Here is a 15,947-nt window from a genome sequence, read left to right on the forward strand (position 1 = left end):
TACCCCACCATCATGCGGGTGTTTCGCGCAGTGCCCACTTCATCGCATCGAACTGTTGTTGCTCTAGTACTGCACTTTCAAATTTGCTCAAAAATTCATCCACCGCTGACAATCTATCATATGTCGGCAGCTCCCTTGCCTTTGTTGTTATGCAACGCAATGACTTGATCATCAGGTTGTATTTCATTTTTGTTACTTCGTGCAATTGGTTCCTTCATCGCTCTATCTCTTCGTCTGAATCCAAAGTGCAAGAGCATTCGTGCTCCCACAAAATCCTTCCATCTCCAGTTGAATTCACCCAATCTTTGCCTTGTACAGTTATCTTATAGATACAGTCGAGATCATTATCACTATCGTCATCGCGCACTAGTTTAGTGTGTCACCCTCCTTCGGCTGGGTCCAGTGGTACTACTACGCATAGTGAGATTTTCTCAAAGGTCATTTTGTGCTTCCTCATATTTATGACTCTATTCATATCGGTAACCCAGTGTATTCCTAGTAGCGCGAGATAGGGATTATTGTTAGTGACAATCTTTCTCACTTCAAAATCCGCCTACACGCTCGCGCCATCAATATCAACTTTCACCCCTTCCAATCCTCCCATGGGCAAAATCTTTTGTTGGTTTGCCATTCGTAACTGAATAGAGGACCATTGTAACGTAGGTCTTCCCATGTGTTCCCATGTTTTCTTTGGTAGTACATTTGTGTCCAAACCTAGATCAACGATTACCTGATCCATTTTATACTCGCCTATTTACGCAGTCATCCTCATCTTCCTTCCTGTGCGCAATGCATGCTTTCCAATTTTTCAGACCACGGGCAGTTCTCCTGACCTCACGCACCTAGTGATAAGTTCCTGTAGCCCTTTGACTACCTTGTTGTCATGCAGTAGTTTCATGCATGTCTCTAGAAAGTTAGTGAGCATTGAAGGATACATCCCTAGTTCTAGTTGATCCTTACTACCTAAAGTGGAGGCCTTCGTGAAGCCTCTCTTAGCTTCGATGAATGTCTCCTTCACACGTTCTAAGTCAAAATTAGGTTCCTTTGTAGGACCCTTACGAACCCATGTGCTATCTGATGAGCTCCAGTATTGTAGCAATAATGCTACAACTCCTGGAGCTTCCTGTCTCTTAATTTTATCAACCCGGTAGTTCGTACAAACTTGGAAGCGATGGTGTTGTATGCACAAGTACTAGCTCTTGTCATAGTTGTCACTTGGTCAGCTGGCACAAGTCCGCTAGGGCTCAAGCCAACTTCTATAGGCTCTCAGAAGAAGCTTGTTAAATGATGGACGAAAGATAGCTCAAAGAAGACTAATCTACTTGGAAAAAATGAACTGAAAGCAAATCAAAACATGGAAACCCTAGGAAACCCTAATTTAACTAGTCTAACCTCTATGATGCAAAGAATGTGAAGGAAACTTCTACCAATGATGCCATTACTTCTAATAAGTGAAAATGCATGAATCTAATCTACTTGCATCTTAAAAGACATGTTTTTATATTTTTTTCTTTAAGTGGATGGAGTGATTGTGATTTTGTGCTTATTAGGGTTTGGTTGTGCAGATGTGATGCGGAAGGAAGGAAAGCTTGGGAAAGGTTGGGGAGGCTAGGAGAGGTCCCCAGAGATCCTTAGCATCAGTCCACAGAGGTTCCTCACATTCAGAGGCTCAGCAACCGAGTGAGTGGCCTCCTACAGGATGTCTGCAGGGGATTCTACAGGAAACGCAGGGGTTTCTACAGGATGTTCTGTAATTCTTCTACAGGATGTTTACGAATTGGATTTTTGAGGATGGATGGTTGAGGGAAGATGCATGGATGGTTATGGAGGTAGGATGGGGGTCTGAAGTGACCCAGGAACTGATGGATGGAGTGGTGAGATGATGTGGAAAGCTGACTTGGCTTGAAGGTAGTTGAGACAACAATGGGGAAGAAGGTAAGGTTACTTGGCAAAAGAGAAGATGGGAGATGAGGGAACAGACTTGGTGATGGAGGAGCTGATCTGAACGAGGCTCAAATGAACGAGGAGGTGATGAAGATACCCTGCATAGTGGTTGCTTGATCAAACCAACTACATCTTGCATGCAATCGAAATATCATGTGATCTATCTAACAAGTTAGTGAAATCGGTGGACAACAACCTTATTCATGAAAAGAATCACGTACAACCTGTGAAAAAAACATTATCAAAGAGATATAAACGCATGAATAACTCCTACCAATCTATCTTAAACATAAGAAACTACTTTAACCATCGAAAGCAACCTAAGTAACACAGCATGAATTAAATCTAAAGAGCAGATTTTTTCTCAAGAACGCAGCAAACACACATAAAGAGAAACAAGGGAGGTACTGGGCGCTTGAGATGGGCCCAACCCCAAGAGCTACAGCCTCCCATGAAAGATTTAGAGCTAGTGCAAAGCTGGATCCATCTTTATTAATCAAGAAATGAAAAGTACATCAAAACTGTCCACAAGGAGAACTTGAACATGAGCTGAAAGCAAAGCTAATCTATTGCATAAAAATCGAACTACAAACTAGCTAACTAATGGCTAAAACAAAATGACTAACTAGCTACAAAATGACTAACCACTAGCTACCATCTACTGGCTAACTAGCTAACCAAACTGACTACCAACTAGCTAACCCCAAAATGACTAACTGAAATGAGGTCTTGAGCCCTCTTATTTATACAATTTGAGGACCCAACAGTCCTCCTAAAATTTAGGGACTTGGCTGCCCAAGCCTTGTAGTTAACAGCAGTCCAACTTGACTTGCTTGGCTACCCTTGAGCTGATTGATTCGGTGGCCCTTGAACTCCGAGCTGATGGTGGAGAATTTGAGGTAAGGGCCCATAAATGAGGGGGACACCTTCCTACAAATCCTCTAGCTTGTTCTCCCACGAGTTTGGCTGCCAAGTGCTCATTAAGACCTTCAATTTTGTCTCCAAGTTGACCAAAAAGGCTACACAAAGCACCCATTAGACTTGTTGGCATAATGACTAACCAAATTCACTCTATTAACATAAAAATAATCAAAAACATGCAATAAACTAATGAGAATGGTGGATTAAGTCGAATTAGGAGGTTGAATGAGCCCAAATAATTATCCATTTTTGGGGCTCATCATCACCCCCCTACTGAAAGTGTTGCTCATCCTCTGAGCAACCAGTCTCTCTCCTTATCTTTGATGGCCCTGGTGGCTTCCCTGTGATGCCAAGCTTCTGAAGTGATGCCCTCTTCTCTGTCATGAAACCATGCTTCTTTGCTTCTTCCCACTGCCTATTCCTTTTCCTAGTGAATTCTCAGCCTTGGTATGAGTGTGCAAGTATATTCAATCTGATGGCAGCAATGGTGGCGAAAGGAGATGAAACCAGTGGAGGATGGAAGAAAAGAGTGGTTGCATGTCTCCTCAACAGTCTTCAATCTTCAAATCCCTCTCCATAATTGATTCTAGCCTACCCAAAGGCTTCTACAGGATGTTTCTGGTAAAAATATAGAACTTCCTGTAGAAAGTTGAACCATGACTAAATTGTGTCCGAACCCTGAAAAGAATGAGTGTTCATAGAGGGGATGGATGAGCTTAGGGTGGCCAACATAGGTGCTGCCTCCTTAGCTAAAATCTCGGCCGATTTCTCCTTTTGCTGCCCTTTTTCCAAACTTCCTGTAGAAAGTCCTGTAGTGGCTGTTTTCTGTCTTCCTGTAGAAACAGTCTTCACTGTTTTGGCCTGCTTGGCTGAGGGTGCCTTCTCCTTGACTGTGTTGTGGTTGCCTTGGGTGTGTCCCTACTTGTTTTGACATTTTTAGTCCTCTCTGCCCGTGTTTGAAACCATTTCTCCCTTGGTGTTTGTGCCTTCATTCCTCCCACAGTTTTGGCCTCAGCAGCTTGGCATTTCACTCATTCTTCTTGTTCCTTCTGTGGTGGTCTGTCTTGTGTTTCTTTTCCATGTCCTTCCACTGCTCCTCCTATTCTGCTTGTTTGAATTCTTATGCTTTTCCTGGCCTTAAAATACATGGATGCCTGCCCTTTTTTTCTTTTTGTTTTGTAGGTGTGCTTAATGCAGCATGCACCGCTGCTGCCTCCCTTGCCAACATTTCAGGGGATTTCTCTTTTTGTTGTTCTTTCCCTTCACTTCCTGTAGAAACCGTTCGCTGGCTCCCTGTAGAAACAGTCTGCTAGCTTCCTGTAGAAACAGTCCTCTGTCTTCCTGTAGAAACAGACAGCACCACTGTATCGTGCTTGGCTGTGGGCGATCTTCCTTTCAGCTTGGCTGTGGCAGCCTTCATCTTCTCCCCCTTTCTGCTCTTCTTTCTCACTGCCTGCTGCTTGTAACTCTGACCTAGTGTGATTTGATGATTTGATTCCATTAATTAGGATCATAGCACAACATAAAATTGGAGCAATATGCCTAGTTGACCTCCATGGCCAAGCTAGGAATGTTTCCAAAGCAGAAGATCAACAAAATGCTATATGAATCACCTGCCATAATGTGGCAGCTTTCATGGATGTCTAAAGAACCCATGGGAATATGGAGCTAGGGAAACATGCAACAGAATGCGTTTTTATTTGGACTTGTTGTATCCAGCAACTTATGTGCTGCTATAAAACATTTATGCTGCAGCTGGCAAGTAGACTTATGTAACAAAGGTAAGAAATATGAGGAATTACAATGGGTGAACAAGGAATCTGGATGGACTTGGATTGTGCTAAAGATCAAGAGGCGTGCATTTATCATAGCAGATATATAACACCGAGAACCCAAGATAATCTATGCAGCGTTGGGGAGGTTAACTGGACAGGTGAAGGTGGCCAGCTATAATCATGAGTCCTCACACAAATTTTCTTCTGCATGATGTGGACGAACAGAATAACCATCATGCCATATCAATTGGAAGCTAATTATTGCTACTGATTTGACCACATTTCAAATAGATTCATCACAAACCTTCATCTATGTGAGACTGGAGATTTGCTTATTTGTAAACAGAAAGGTATCTTGACCTTAAAGACCTAATTGCAGTGAGGATTTGATGAAGCCAAAACTTGTAACAATTTTGCTTTTGTTGTAGAGGATAAGATAAATTGCACAAGTTAACAACCTCTCTACGAAATCAAGCCTTCACACCCATGTATAGGTTCACCATGCATTGCTGACTTCTAAGTTTTCTGCATGCATTGCTAACTTCTAAGTTTTCAGCTAGCATCTCCTGAAGCAGCATAGAGGCTATTTGCTGCGTCCTCATAGCCATTCCAATCTTCTTCTACCAGAATCCTAGGAATATATTGATCCACATGCAAGACTTCAAGAGCTTCATTTTCAATTTGAAATCAGTGGCTTACAGTCTTAGCTAAACGTGGCACACCATACCTCTGAACTCGTACAATGGGCATCTCCATGCCTTCTGGACTGGTTGGCCATCTTAGAAGAGCTGTGAAAGCACCTGATTGGTCTTCTGACAGTGGTATTTGCAAGAGGAATTATACCCCGTCTAGCATAAGGAGGGACAAGTTTTTCACCCTTGGCCATATGATAATTGTCCATCTTTCTTCAAGCTCCAAACTTGATGAAGAACCTTAGGCTTCTCTGCTCTGGAAGTCTCTGCTGCACTTTCCTGTAGAAGACCCCACCCGTTTCCTGTAGAACGTACTTCGGCCTTTGAGTGAGCCCGATGCACTAGAGAAATTCGAAAATAGGTAGGAAACTCAGCGGAGGTCGATAGATTAAGCCGATTGTGGAAGCAGAGGATGTATACTTTGAGTGAGCATGATGCAAGTGCAAGTTGACTAACAGCTGAGCGCTCAGATTTCTGCGTGATTTTTGGAGTGAGGTGGCACATACGTGTGCTGGCTTATGCAACTGTTGTCTCCACTGCAGTGTAATTATGAACTGTAGTCCCCTTCTATTTGTTAATCAACTGATGCCCTGTTCACTGGAGTTCAACACCTCTACCATTGCCGGTATTTTTCAACTTCCACGTGAATCTCATCCACGCATGCTTCGTGATTTTTCAGGAGTGCTAGAGAACTGGATGTCGGGTTAAAATTATTCCATTCGTGGCTTAATTCCACCATCCCATCAATTCATGCAGTTTTCAAATTAAATCTATGCAATAGAAGAATGAGATCAATCACATACCTCGAAGTTGAATGGCTTCCGTGAGCTGTTGTGGGCTGTCATTGCTGCATGCATTTGATTTTATGGTTGCATGATGGCTTTGTTGCTGATTCATGGCTGGTTTCCTTGTGCAGGTGGCCTCTGGCCAGATGCATGCAACGAGAGTTCATTTCCATGTTCAGATCTGCACCCTCAAACTGCTGCCATTGAATTTTCACAAGACCAGAACTTGTTTTTGCCATTTCTCCCAAACGGTGAAGAAGATTGATCTGAAACTTGGTGAGCATGTTCCTATCATCATTATGCATCTCCCATAGCAAAATCGTGATCAATGGATGCACGGATTTCGAGAAAAATGGAAAATGGCTGAAGACTTCAGAGCTTGATTTCTCGGAAACCGTGCATCGGAATCGGCTGAAACTACTTGGGTACGCTACTATCACCCATGTGCATCTCCCCATGAAACAGGTTTTGAAACGGATGCACGGTTATGGAGAAAATGCAAAAATGGCTGATGGTGATGGAGACTGATTTCTTGGAAACCGTGCACCGGAATTACATGAAACTGCTCAGGCATGTTTTCATCAACCTTGTACAATTCCCCATAAAACGGTTTGTCAAATGGATGCATGGTTTTCAAGTTATGGCATAAACAAATTCTGCTCTATGGATTTTTGCCTCAAGGCTTTTTGCATGTGCTTGCATGGGATGACAAAATGAATTTTGGCTGTGATGCAGGTATGGAGCTGATGGAGGAGGAGTTGGAAGGTTGCATGAGGGCTTCTGGACCCTTGAGGAAGCTACCATGCTTGCCAAACCACTTTTTGAAATGCATGCCTAGTTTCCCACAATTTCTACAGGAAGTTCCTGTAGAAGCACAACGAGAAGCACAAGGAGGTGAAAAAATGATGGAGAAAGGCAAGGGATGGACACACAAGTGCTTGTAGGCCTAATCAATAGATTCCCACCATTAGATTCACTTTTGAAATTGTATTTGGCTCGTCCAAAGGTTCTACAGGATGTTTCCTGTAGAAATACAGAGCTTCCTGTAGAAGACACAGTTTTGAGGAAAGAAGCATAATGACATGAAAAAAATGATGGAAAAGGGGTGAGGAATGGAAACATGGATGTCGGTAGGCCTCATGGACATATTCCAAGCCTTCAGGTCCTCCTCAGAGATCAATTTGGCTTTTTTTTGTAACCTTCCTGTAGAAGATACGAAACTTCCTGTAGAAGGCACAAAAACTCCTTTGTCTTTGTTTTGAGTGATCCACCTGACCTACAATGTCCTTCTTGCAACCTGCAATGTCACTGCTGCAACATGAAATTATTCAATGGAGATTAGCTTTTTATTTTTTCTTTTTTTTTTCTCTTTTTTTTTGAAAAACAACTAGGGCGCCTCATGGAGGTTTTCACCCTAATTGCCTGCCCTGGGCGCCTCCAAGGGAGGTTTTCACCCAGAGATCTTATTCTCTTTTCTCTATTTTTTCCCAACCCATTGACCGCCTCATGGAGGTTTTCAATCAATGAGCCAATCTAAGGCGCCTCCGAGGAGGTTTTCACCTTAGATTTTTGTTTTTTCTCTTATTTTCATTTTTTCATTTCTTTATTTTTTCTTTTTTTTCATTTTTTTTTTTTTTTTTTTTCTACCCTACCCTACTTGAAAAACAAAATCATTTTCAAGTATAAGAATACTTCCAATGGAGCCATGTGCACATCAAGATTAGAGACAAGATGATGTGAAGGCTCGAAATGCATGCTTTGACAACTATCCAACTTTCAGAGACAAAATGATCTGACTTTGAAAGTACAAAACATAGCTGAGGAGGAGAGTACTGCTGCAACTTAGTGACCTTCTGAAACCATATCTCAATATAGCTTTGATATCCTTGGTCATCTTGCTGATTTGGATCATTCTTCATGTCACCTTCTATCATGACCTTCTGATCTTCCTCTTGTTGTTGATTTTTCTCTTGAATACATGGAAGATTTGATGGTAACCATGAAGGAACTCTCTCGATCTCTGATTCTGATATCTTCTCTTCATTAAGTGCAGCCCATGGTTCCTTGATCTCCTCTTTGGAATCTTCTTTTGCTTTTGTTCCTTCAATGTTGTCAATAGATTCTCTCTTTTGCAACACTCTTCCTGAGCTTTGGTGAATATCATTGAGCTCAAAAGGAGTCATTTGCACATGTTGTGCCTCAGCGTTGCAATTGGGTTGAGCCGCTCCATTGCAGGGTTTTGGAAATGGAGGTACGGGTAGCTGAGTGGGGGTGTGAAATTGAGATGGAGATGGATGGCATTGTGGTTGGGTAGGCATTTGGGGTTGCCTTGGTGGAGGAGGAGGCGATGGTTGTGGATGAGCAGGTGGTGGAGGAAAATGAGTGGGATGAGAGTTGTATTGGGGCCTCCACTCCTGATAAGGTGCATTCCACTGAGGCTGTGGCTGAGCATAAGAGTGAAACAAATGAGCAGCTGGTTGGGCATAATATGGATCTGTGAAGGAATAAGGAGGAGGTGTGAACCAGGAAGGATGAGCAGGGGGACCCCAAGAAGGCATGAAGGTGGCTTGGTAAGGGTCATAATAGGTCTCGAGTGTCCCTTGTAGATCCTGCTAGTAGGGTAAGGGTCCATGTGGCCTCCTTTGGTTCATATAACAGAGTGATTCAGTGGCTCCCTTGGCTCTTTGATATGTAGCTTTGATTCTGGGCAAGGAAGGGCACTGATCTGTAGGATGGTATTCTTCACAGATGAAACACACTTCTAGAGGGTGCATTGGACATTCATTCCTAGGATGCTTTCTAGTGCACCTAGGACAAAAAATGGCCAAAGCCCTCTTGGCTTCTTCTTGCTTCTTTTGGATCCGCAAGGTATCCAGTTGCATGGCAAGAAACTGCCTCATATCACTCTTGAAATCTTCGATCTGATTTGCAAATTCATCTTTGGACAAGGGACTGCTCCCAACATTTCTGCTTGTAGCCATTTGCTTCAGAGGAATGTTTCTTCTTCTTCTCTCCTAGAGGTTCTTCAGATATGTCTTGATGTCCACCCAGGGGTTCTTTCATCACAGCCATCGAAGAAGAACGTTGGCTGTGTGAAGCAGTGGGGGTGTTGTGCAATAATTTTTCTAACTTATCTCTACTCCTACAAAGCATGAAATGAAATCTTTTTGGTTGATTTTTGTTTTTTTTTTCTACTTCTACCTACAAAAATGAAATAGATTGAACTGCAACTAACTATCTTGCTAAAATGAAAATGTGGAATTGAAATGAAAGCAGGAAAGGACTAATCTATTTTGCTCAAATCAAATTGCAGGAATGAAATGCTAGGCTACGCTTGCGGAATTGAAATGCTAATCTATGCTTGCAGAAATGAAATTGCGGAATTGAAATGTTAATCTACACTTGTAGAATTGAAATTGGGGAATTGAAAGGCTAATCTAGGAAAGCGGGAAATGCTAATCTACTTTTGCATAAACGAAATTTCATAATGGAAACGAAATAAACTACTTAGCAGAAGGTTGTAGTAGAAAACAGAAGAAAAGCGGCAATCACCAATACTCTGACGCATCCCCGGAAACGGCGCCAAAAAGATGGTGAGCTCCAGTATTGTAGCAATAATGCTACAACTCCTGGAGCTTCCTGTCTCTTAATTTTATCAACCCGGTAGCTCGTACAAACTTGGAAGCGACGGTGCTGTATGCACAAGTACTAGCTCTTGTCGCAGCTGTCACTTGGTCAGCTGGCACAAGTCCGCTATGTAGGAATTTACAGGGTAAGCTCCTCAGAAAGAATACCAAAAGGACACCGCTCACAACCAGATCTCAAATCAATACACCAGTATTTTTGACGTGGTTAAAACCCTCAGAGTGCAAGGAGGGAAACAGTCCACGGCCTGTCCCAACGTGGGTACATACAATTTATTAATCAAAGAATGAAAATTTACATAAGCTTCTCTCATGCACGGATTACCCGAACAATGACCCTCCATGCGCTTTAAATAGAACTCATGGACCAATCGGGTGTCAAGCCACGGATCAAGTGTCGGTAATACCGAGGTGAGAGTGAACCGTCGGATCACTACATATCGTAACCGTCGGATTGTAAGTTACAAAATGTACAACGGTAAAGAAACACACTTTACCTAACTCTAACCTAACTCTATGCTAGACCAAGTTGAACTTAACTATATCCTATGTGTCGGAATATCCTAACATCCCCCCTTAAGAACAACTTGGGATAGGATTGAAGGATTTACAAATATGACACAATAGGAGAAGGAAGGAGGCACTAGAGCCTATCCCCCCTTAGTGACAACTTCCTGAACTCCAAGCATATATCGAAGTTTAGTGAACTTCGCCTCTGTGAGAGCCTTTGTGAAGATGTCTGCAACCTGATCATCTGTTGGACAATATTGCACTTCAAGAACATGGTCATGAATGAGCTTTCTGATGAAGTGCATGTGTAGTTCAATGTGTTTGCTGCGCTGATGCTGGACTGGATCTTTGCATAGCTGAATGGCACTTTGATTATCACACCAAAGTGTGGTTGGATGCTGCTGCTCAAAGCCAAATTCTGATAGGATCTGACGAAGCCACAAGGCTTCCTTACTAGCTTCCACGGCACCACGATACTCTGCTTCTGCTGACGAAAGAGAAATGGCAGCCTGTTTCTTACAAGCCCATGTAATAGGTCCTGAACCAAGAGTGAAGACATAACCGGCAGTAGACTTCCGATCATCAAGGTCACCAGCCCAATCAGAATCAGTGAAACCAACTAACAGAGGAGCTGCTTTGGCACTGTAATGAATCCCAAACTGTACTGTACCTCGAACATAACGAAGTATTCTTTTAGCTGCTTTCCAATGACTTTCACGGGGGTTTTGCATAAAACGAGCAACAAGGCCAACAGCAAAGGAAAGATCAGGACGAGTATGGGTTAAATACAAGAGTTTTCCGACAAGTTGACGGTATAAGGTAGCATCAACTTCAGGAGAAGTACAAGAGACTGAAAGTTTGACTCCAGACTGAAAGGGAGAAGGGGCTGGCTTACAGTCTTCCATGTGAAAATGACGAAGAATATCACAAGCATACTTGGACTGGGAAAGGAAAATACCTCTTGGGATTGCAAGACTTGAAGACCGAGAAAATAGTGTAAGTGTCCTAAGTCTGTCATTTCAAATTTCTTTTTAAGGCTGGACTTCACATGGTTTATAAGGTTGGGATCACTACCAGTAAGAATAAGATCATCAACATAAAGAACAAGGATGATAAGAGAGTTGCCCACTTTCTTGGTGTAGACAGTATTGTCAGAATGACACCTAGAAAAGCCAGATTCTAAAAGAAAGCTATCCATTTTGGCATACCAAGCCCGAGGAGCTTGCTTGAGGCCATAAAGGGATTTCTTAAGTCGACAAACGAGGCTGGAGTCTGTTTGTATGAAGCCAATGGGTTGTTCCATATAGATTTCTTCCTGCAAGTCCCCATGCAAGAAGGCAGATTTAACATCCATTTGATGGACTTCCCATTTTAAAGAGGCAGCAAGGGAAAGAACAAGGCGGATAGAGTTCATTTTGGCAACTGGAGAGAAGGTTTCAGTGTAGTCAATGCCTTCAACCTGTGAAAAGCCCTTAGCAACTAGACGAGCCTTATGTTTATCAACTTTCCCATCTGGTCCATACTTGGTTCTGTAAACCCATTTGCATCTAACAAGTTTGCGTCCCTTTGGTAGAGGAACAAGATCCCATGTATCATTTGTCATCAATGAATGATATTCTTCATTCATAGCTGCTTCCCAATGTGGATGGCCTGAAGCTTCTGCAAAAGTGTCAGGATCATGATTTACTGGAGCTTGAGCCAGTAAAGAAGAGGCTCTTTCAAACTGAGAACGTGTACGTCGCTGATCTGTAGGATCACCGGCAAGATCACCTGCTGCATCCCGAGTAGCACGGACCCATCTTGGAAGTTGAGGATCCTGAGAAGGTGGGGGAGGATTATCATCCTCGCTTTCATCATCAGAAGAAGAAATGTTTTCAAAGATAGAAGAGATAGGAAGAGGTGGCACATCCGCCGGACTAGGCTCGCAGGCCGATTTATTTTCATCAAATTTTACATCTCTTCTAATGATAACATTTTTGGACTTAAATGGAATAAGTCTATAACCTTTTACATCTTCAGAATATCCAACAAAAGTACATTTCTCACTCTTAGGTTCTAAAGCTTTATGCTTTTCATCTGGAATATGGGCCCATGCTTCACTTCCAAACACACGAAAGTGACTTACATCTGGTTTAATGGAACTCCAAGCTTCTTCTGGAGTGATATTCTCTAGAACCTTAGTAGGAGTGCGATTGATTATATAATTTGCACAATTAATTGCTTCGGCCCAAAAACTAAGACTGAGTCCTTTAGATTGCAGCATACAATTAGCCATTTCCTTTAAGGTGCGATTTTTCCTTTCAGCTACACCATTTTGTTGTGGAGTGTATGGAACAGTATGTTGCATTTGAATTCCATTTTCGGTGCAAAAGTTGATGAATGCGTTTTTAACATATTCTCCACCATTATCAGTTCTTAGCTTAAGAATTTGATGTCCAGATTGTTTTTCAACAAATGCTTTGAAGGCCAAAAAAGTGCTAAATACTTCGCTCTTGAGTTTTAAGAAGTATACCCAAGTGCGTCTAGAGAAATCATCAATGAAAGTTAAGAAGTACTTGCAGCCAGAGAATGAAGCAACAGGAAGAGGACCACATAAATCACTGTGCACAAGCTGTAAAGGGGCTGAGGCGTGCCAAGAGGCACGTTTGTCAAAACTGTCCCGATGATGTTTTCCGAGTACACATCCGGAACAAACACCATCTTTGCAAGATACCATAGGAAGACCTGTCACCATATTTTCTTTACATAGATGCTGAAGGGAGCGATAGTTTAAGTGACCAAACCGCTCATGCCAAAGTTTGCTCACTTCATCATTATGAGCAACAAACACTGAGGGAAGATGGGATGACCCAAAGTTGTGAAACTTATACAACCTTTTGGAATCATCAGCAAGACCAGTAGCTAGAATCTGTTTAGGATCTTTTAGATCCTTGATTACAACATCATGAGGTGAAAATTCAACAATTTTACCTTCACCTGAATGAGTTATCTGATAGACAGATAGAAGGTTGCAGGATAAGTTTGGAACACATAATACATCATTGAACTGACCATTGTCTAGATGAACAGTTCCAGTCCCTACAACATTAAGAGATCTATCATCACCAACATATATATTTTTGGTGTTACAATCATTTAAAGAAGAAAACATGGCTTGGTTTTTGGCCATGTGACAAGAGGCTCCAGAATCAATGAGCCACTCATGAGAATAAGAAGAAGAAGAAGATACATTTAATGCATAACCAGACTGAGATGATTGACGATGACATGCAGAAAGTGCCGTTCCGGAAGTTGAAGTTGAAGTAGGCTCCAGATGGATGTTATGTTTCTTCATTGCGGCTTCCAAGGCTTCCATCTTCTTAAAGCATTTAGATTCTAAGTGGCCATCTCGATTACAAAAGTTACAATGTCTGCCAGTCCTCTTCCATTTGTTTTTATTGGTCTTGTCATTTTGCTGAAATGATCTTTCATCTTGAGGCTGAGTTGGTTTAGGACCATTCCTTTGAGGATAAGACTTCTTAGGATTCTTTGAATTTGGTTGCTGCTGGGCGGCTAACGCTTTCGAGGAAGAGTTTCCAAGATTAAGAAGACCAAGGTGTAAGAGTTTTTCTTGTTCTCTTATTAAGGAATCACAAAAGGAGTCAAAGGAAGGGGGTTTGTAGTCTTTGCCTTGACAAATGAAAGCTTCCCTTGTAGAATGGAAAGTGGAAACAAATACAGAGTAGGCTGGTCCCAACTTAGTAAGGATGGAATAAATAAGGTTACCATCTTCTTTCTTAACTTTAACACCTTCCAAGAGATATCTAAGGGTCTTGAATTTGGACAAGAAATCTTCAATGCAAGAAAAATTATTAGGATCCAAAGTAAGCAACTCATTCTCAAGTTGATGGGCTCTAATTTCATTTTTAATCCCAAAAACTTTAGCAAGTTTTTCTAATGCTTCATGAGGAGTTTCAATTTCTGCAATGTGGAATCTAAGATCAGGAGAAACAGACATTCCTATCAAACCACGTGCTTGATCTTGTCTATTTTCCCATTTTTCGGCCTTGTCTTCATCTTTGGGTTTCTTCTCTTGGTCTGTGGCTATTCTGAAGAGACCTTTACTTCTAAGTAAATCTCCCATGTAGGCTACCCATTGGAAGTAGTTAGTGCTGTCAAGAATGACTTGGCATGGACTTTCCATTTTTTGAAAAAAAAAACTGAAGCTGAAAATGCTGAAAGTAAGTGGTCCAATGGATAGATCTCGAAAAAATAGGCGGTTTTAAAAAAAACGGCTCTGAAAAAGGCTTCCGGATGAAGAAGTTATGGCTTTTTGAAAAAATATTGTTGACGTTGCCGGCAAAGTGCGCGAATGTGCGGGAATAAAAAAATCCGCCCCCACAAAATGGAGACTTGAACCCAAGACCTCTACTCTCTTAAAAAGTCTTTGAACCAATTGATCTATACAAAATATTTGAGAGAGAGAGAGAGAGAGAGAGAGAGAGAGAGAGAGAGAGAGAGGGGGGGGGGGGCCTCGATTTGCGTGCTTGCCTTGGGAAGGCTCTTTTCCCCTACAAAACACAAAACACAAAACCCAACACGAATATGCAAAGAAAAACGAACCTTACGGCTCAAAGTTAGCTTTAGCCAAAAAACTAGAATTTTTAAAAAAAATCTCAAAGTTAGCTTTTAACCGAAAAACTAAATATTTTTCTCAATGTTTCTGATTTTCCAAGATCACACTAAGGTGCAGGGAAAAGAGCATACGCATGAGAAAAATCCTTTCTTTCTGTTTCTGATTTGCCCAGATCGCACAGAGTCGCAGGGCAAAGAGCATACGTAGAAATGAAAGGTATAGATCCGGGAAAAAAAAAAAGGCTAAATAAACCGAAACCAAAATAAGCAGAGAGAAAATGACAGTAAACTGCAAAAAAAAACACTGTATACCTCCCGATCTGAAAAAATGACGCAGCTAGGGCTACCGGAAACCTTTTCGCGTGAAACGAAAGGGGTTCCTCACTGAAACAGATGCTCCGAACGCAACAGAGTAGTCCTCTCGGCCCGAAAGCAGTCAGAAACAACAGATCTAGGAAACGACAGCCGCATGCAGTTCTACCGGCTTCAGATTTGGATCACCAATGGACGCGGCCCTCAAATAGCTCCGATACCATGTAGGAATTTACAGGGTAAGTTCCTCAGAAAGAATACCAAAAGGACACCGCTCACAACCAGATCTCAAATCAATACACCAGTATTTTTGAGGTGGTTAAAACCCTCAGAGTGCAAGGAGGGAAACAGTCCACGGCCTGTCCCAACGTGGGTACAGACAATTTATTAATCAAAGAATGAAAATTTACATAAGCTTCTCTCATGCACGGATTACCCGAACAATGACCCTCCATACGCTTTAAATAGAACTCATGGACCAATCGGGTGTCAAGCCACGGATCAAGTGTCGGTAATACCGAGGTGAGAGTGAACCGTCGGATCACTACATATCGTGACCGTCGGATTGTAAGTTACAAAATGTACAACGGTAAAGAAACACACTTTACCTAACTCTAACCTAACTCTATGCTAGACCAAGTTGAACTTAACTATATCCTATGTGTCGGAATATCCTAACACGCTAGGGCTCAAGCCAACTTCTATAGTCTCTCAGAAGAAGCTTGTTAAATGATGGACGAAAGCTAGCTC

This window comes from Pinus tabuliformis, chromosome 9, assembly GCF_031772625.1.
Source record: "Pinus tabuliformis cultivar Carrire ecotype Pingquan chromosome 9, CPIR1, whole genome shotgun sequence".
Classification (NCBI taxonomy): domain Eukaryota; kingdom Viridiplantae; phylum Streptophyta; class Pinopsida; order Pinales; family Pinaceae; genus Pinus; species Pinus tabuliformis.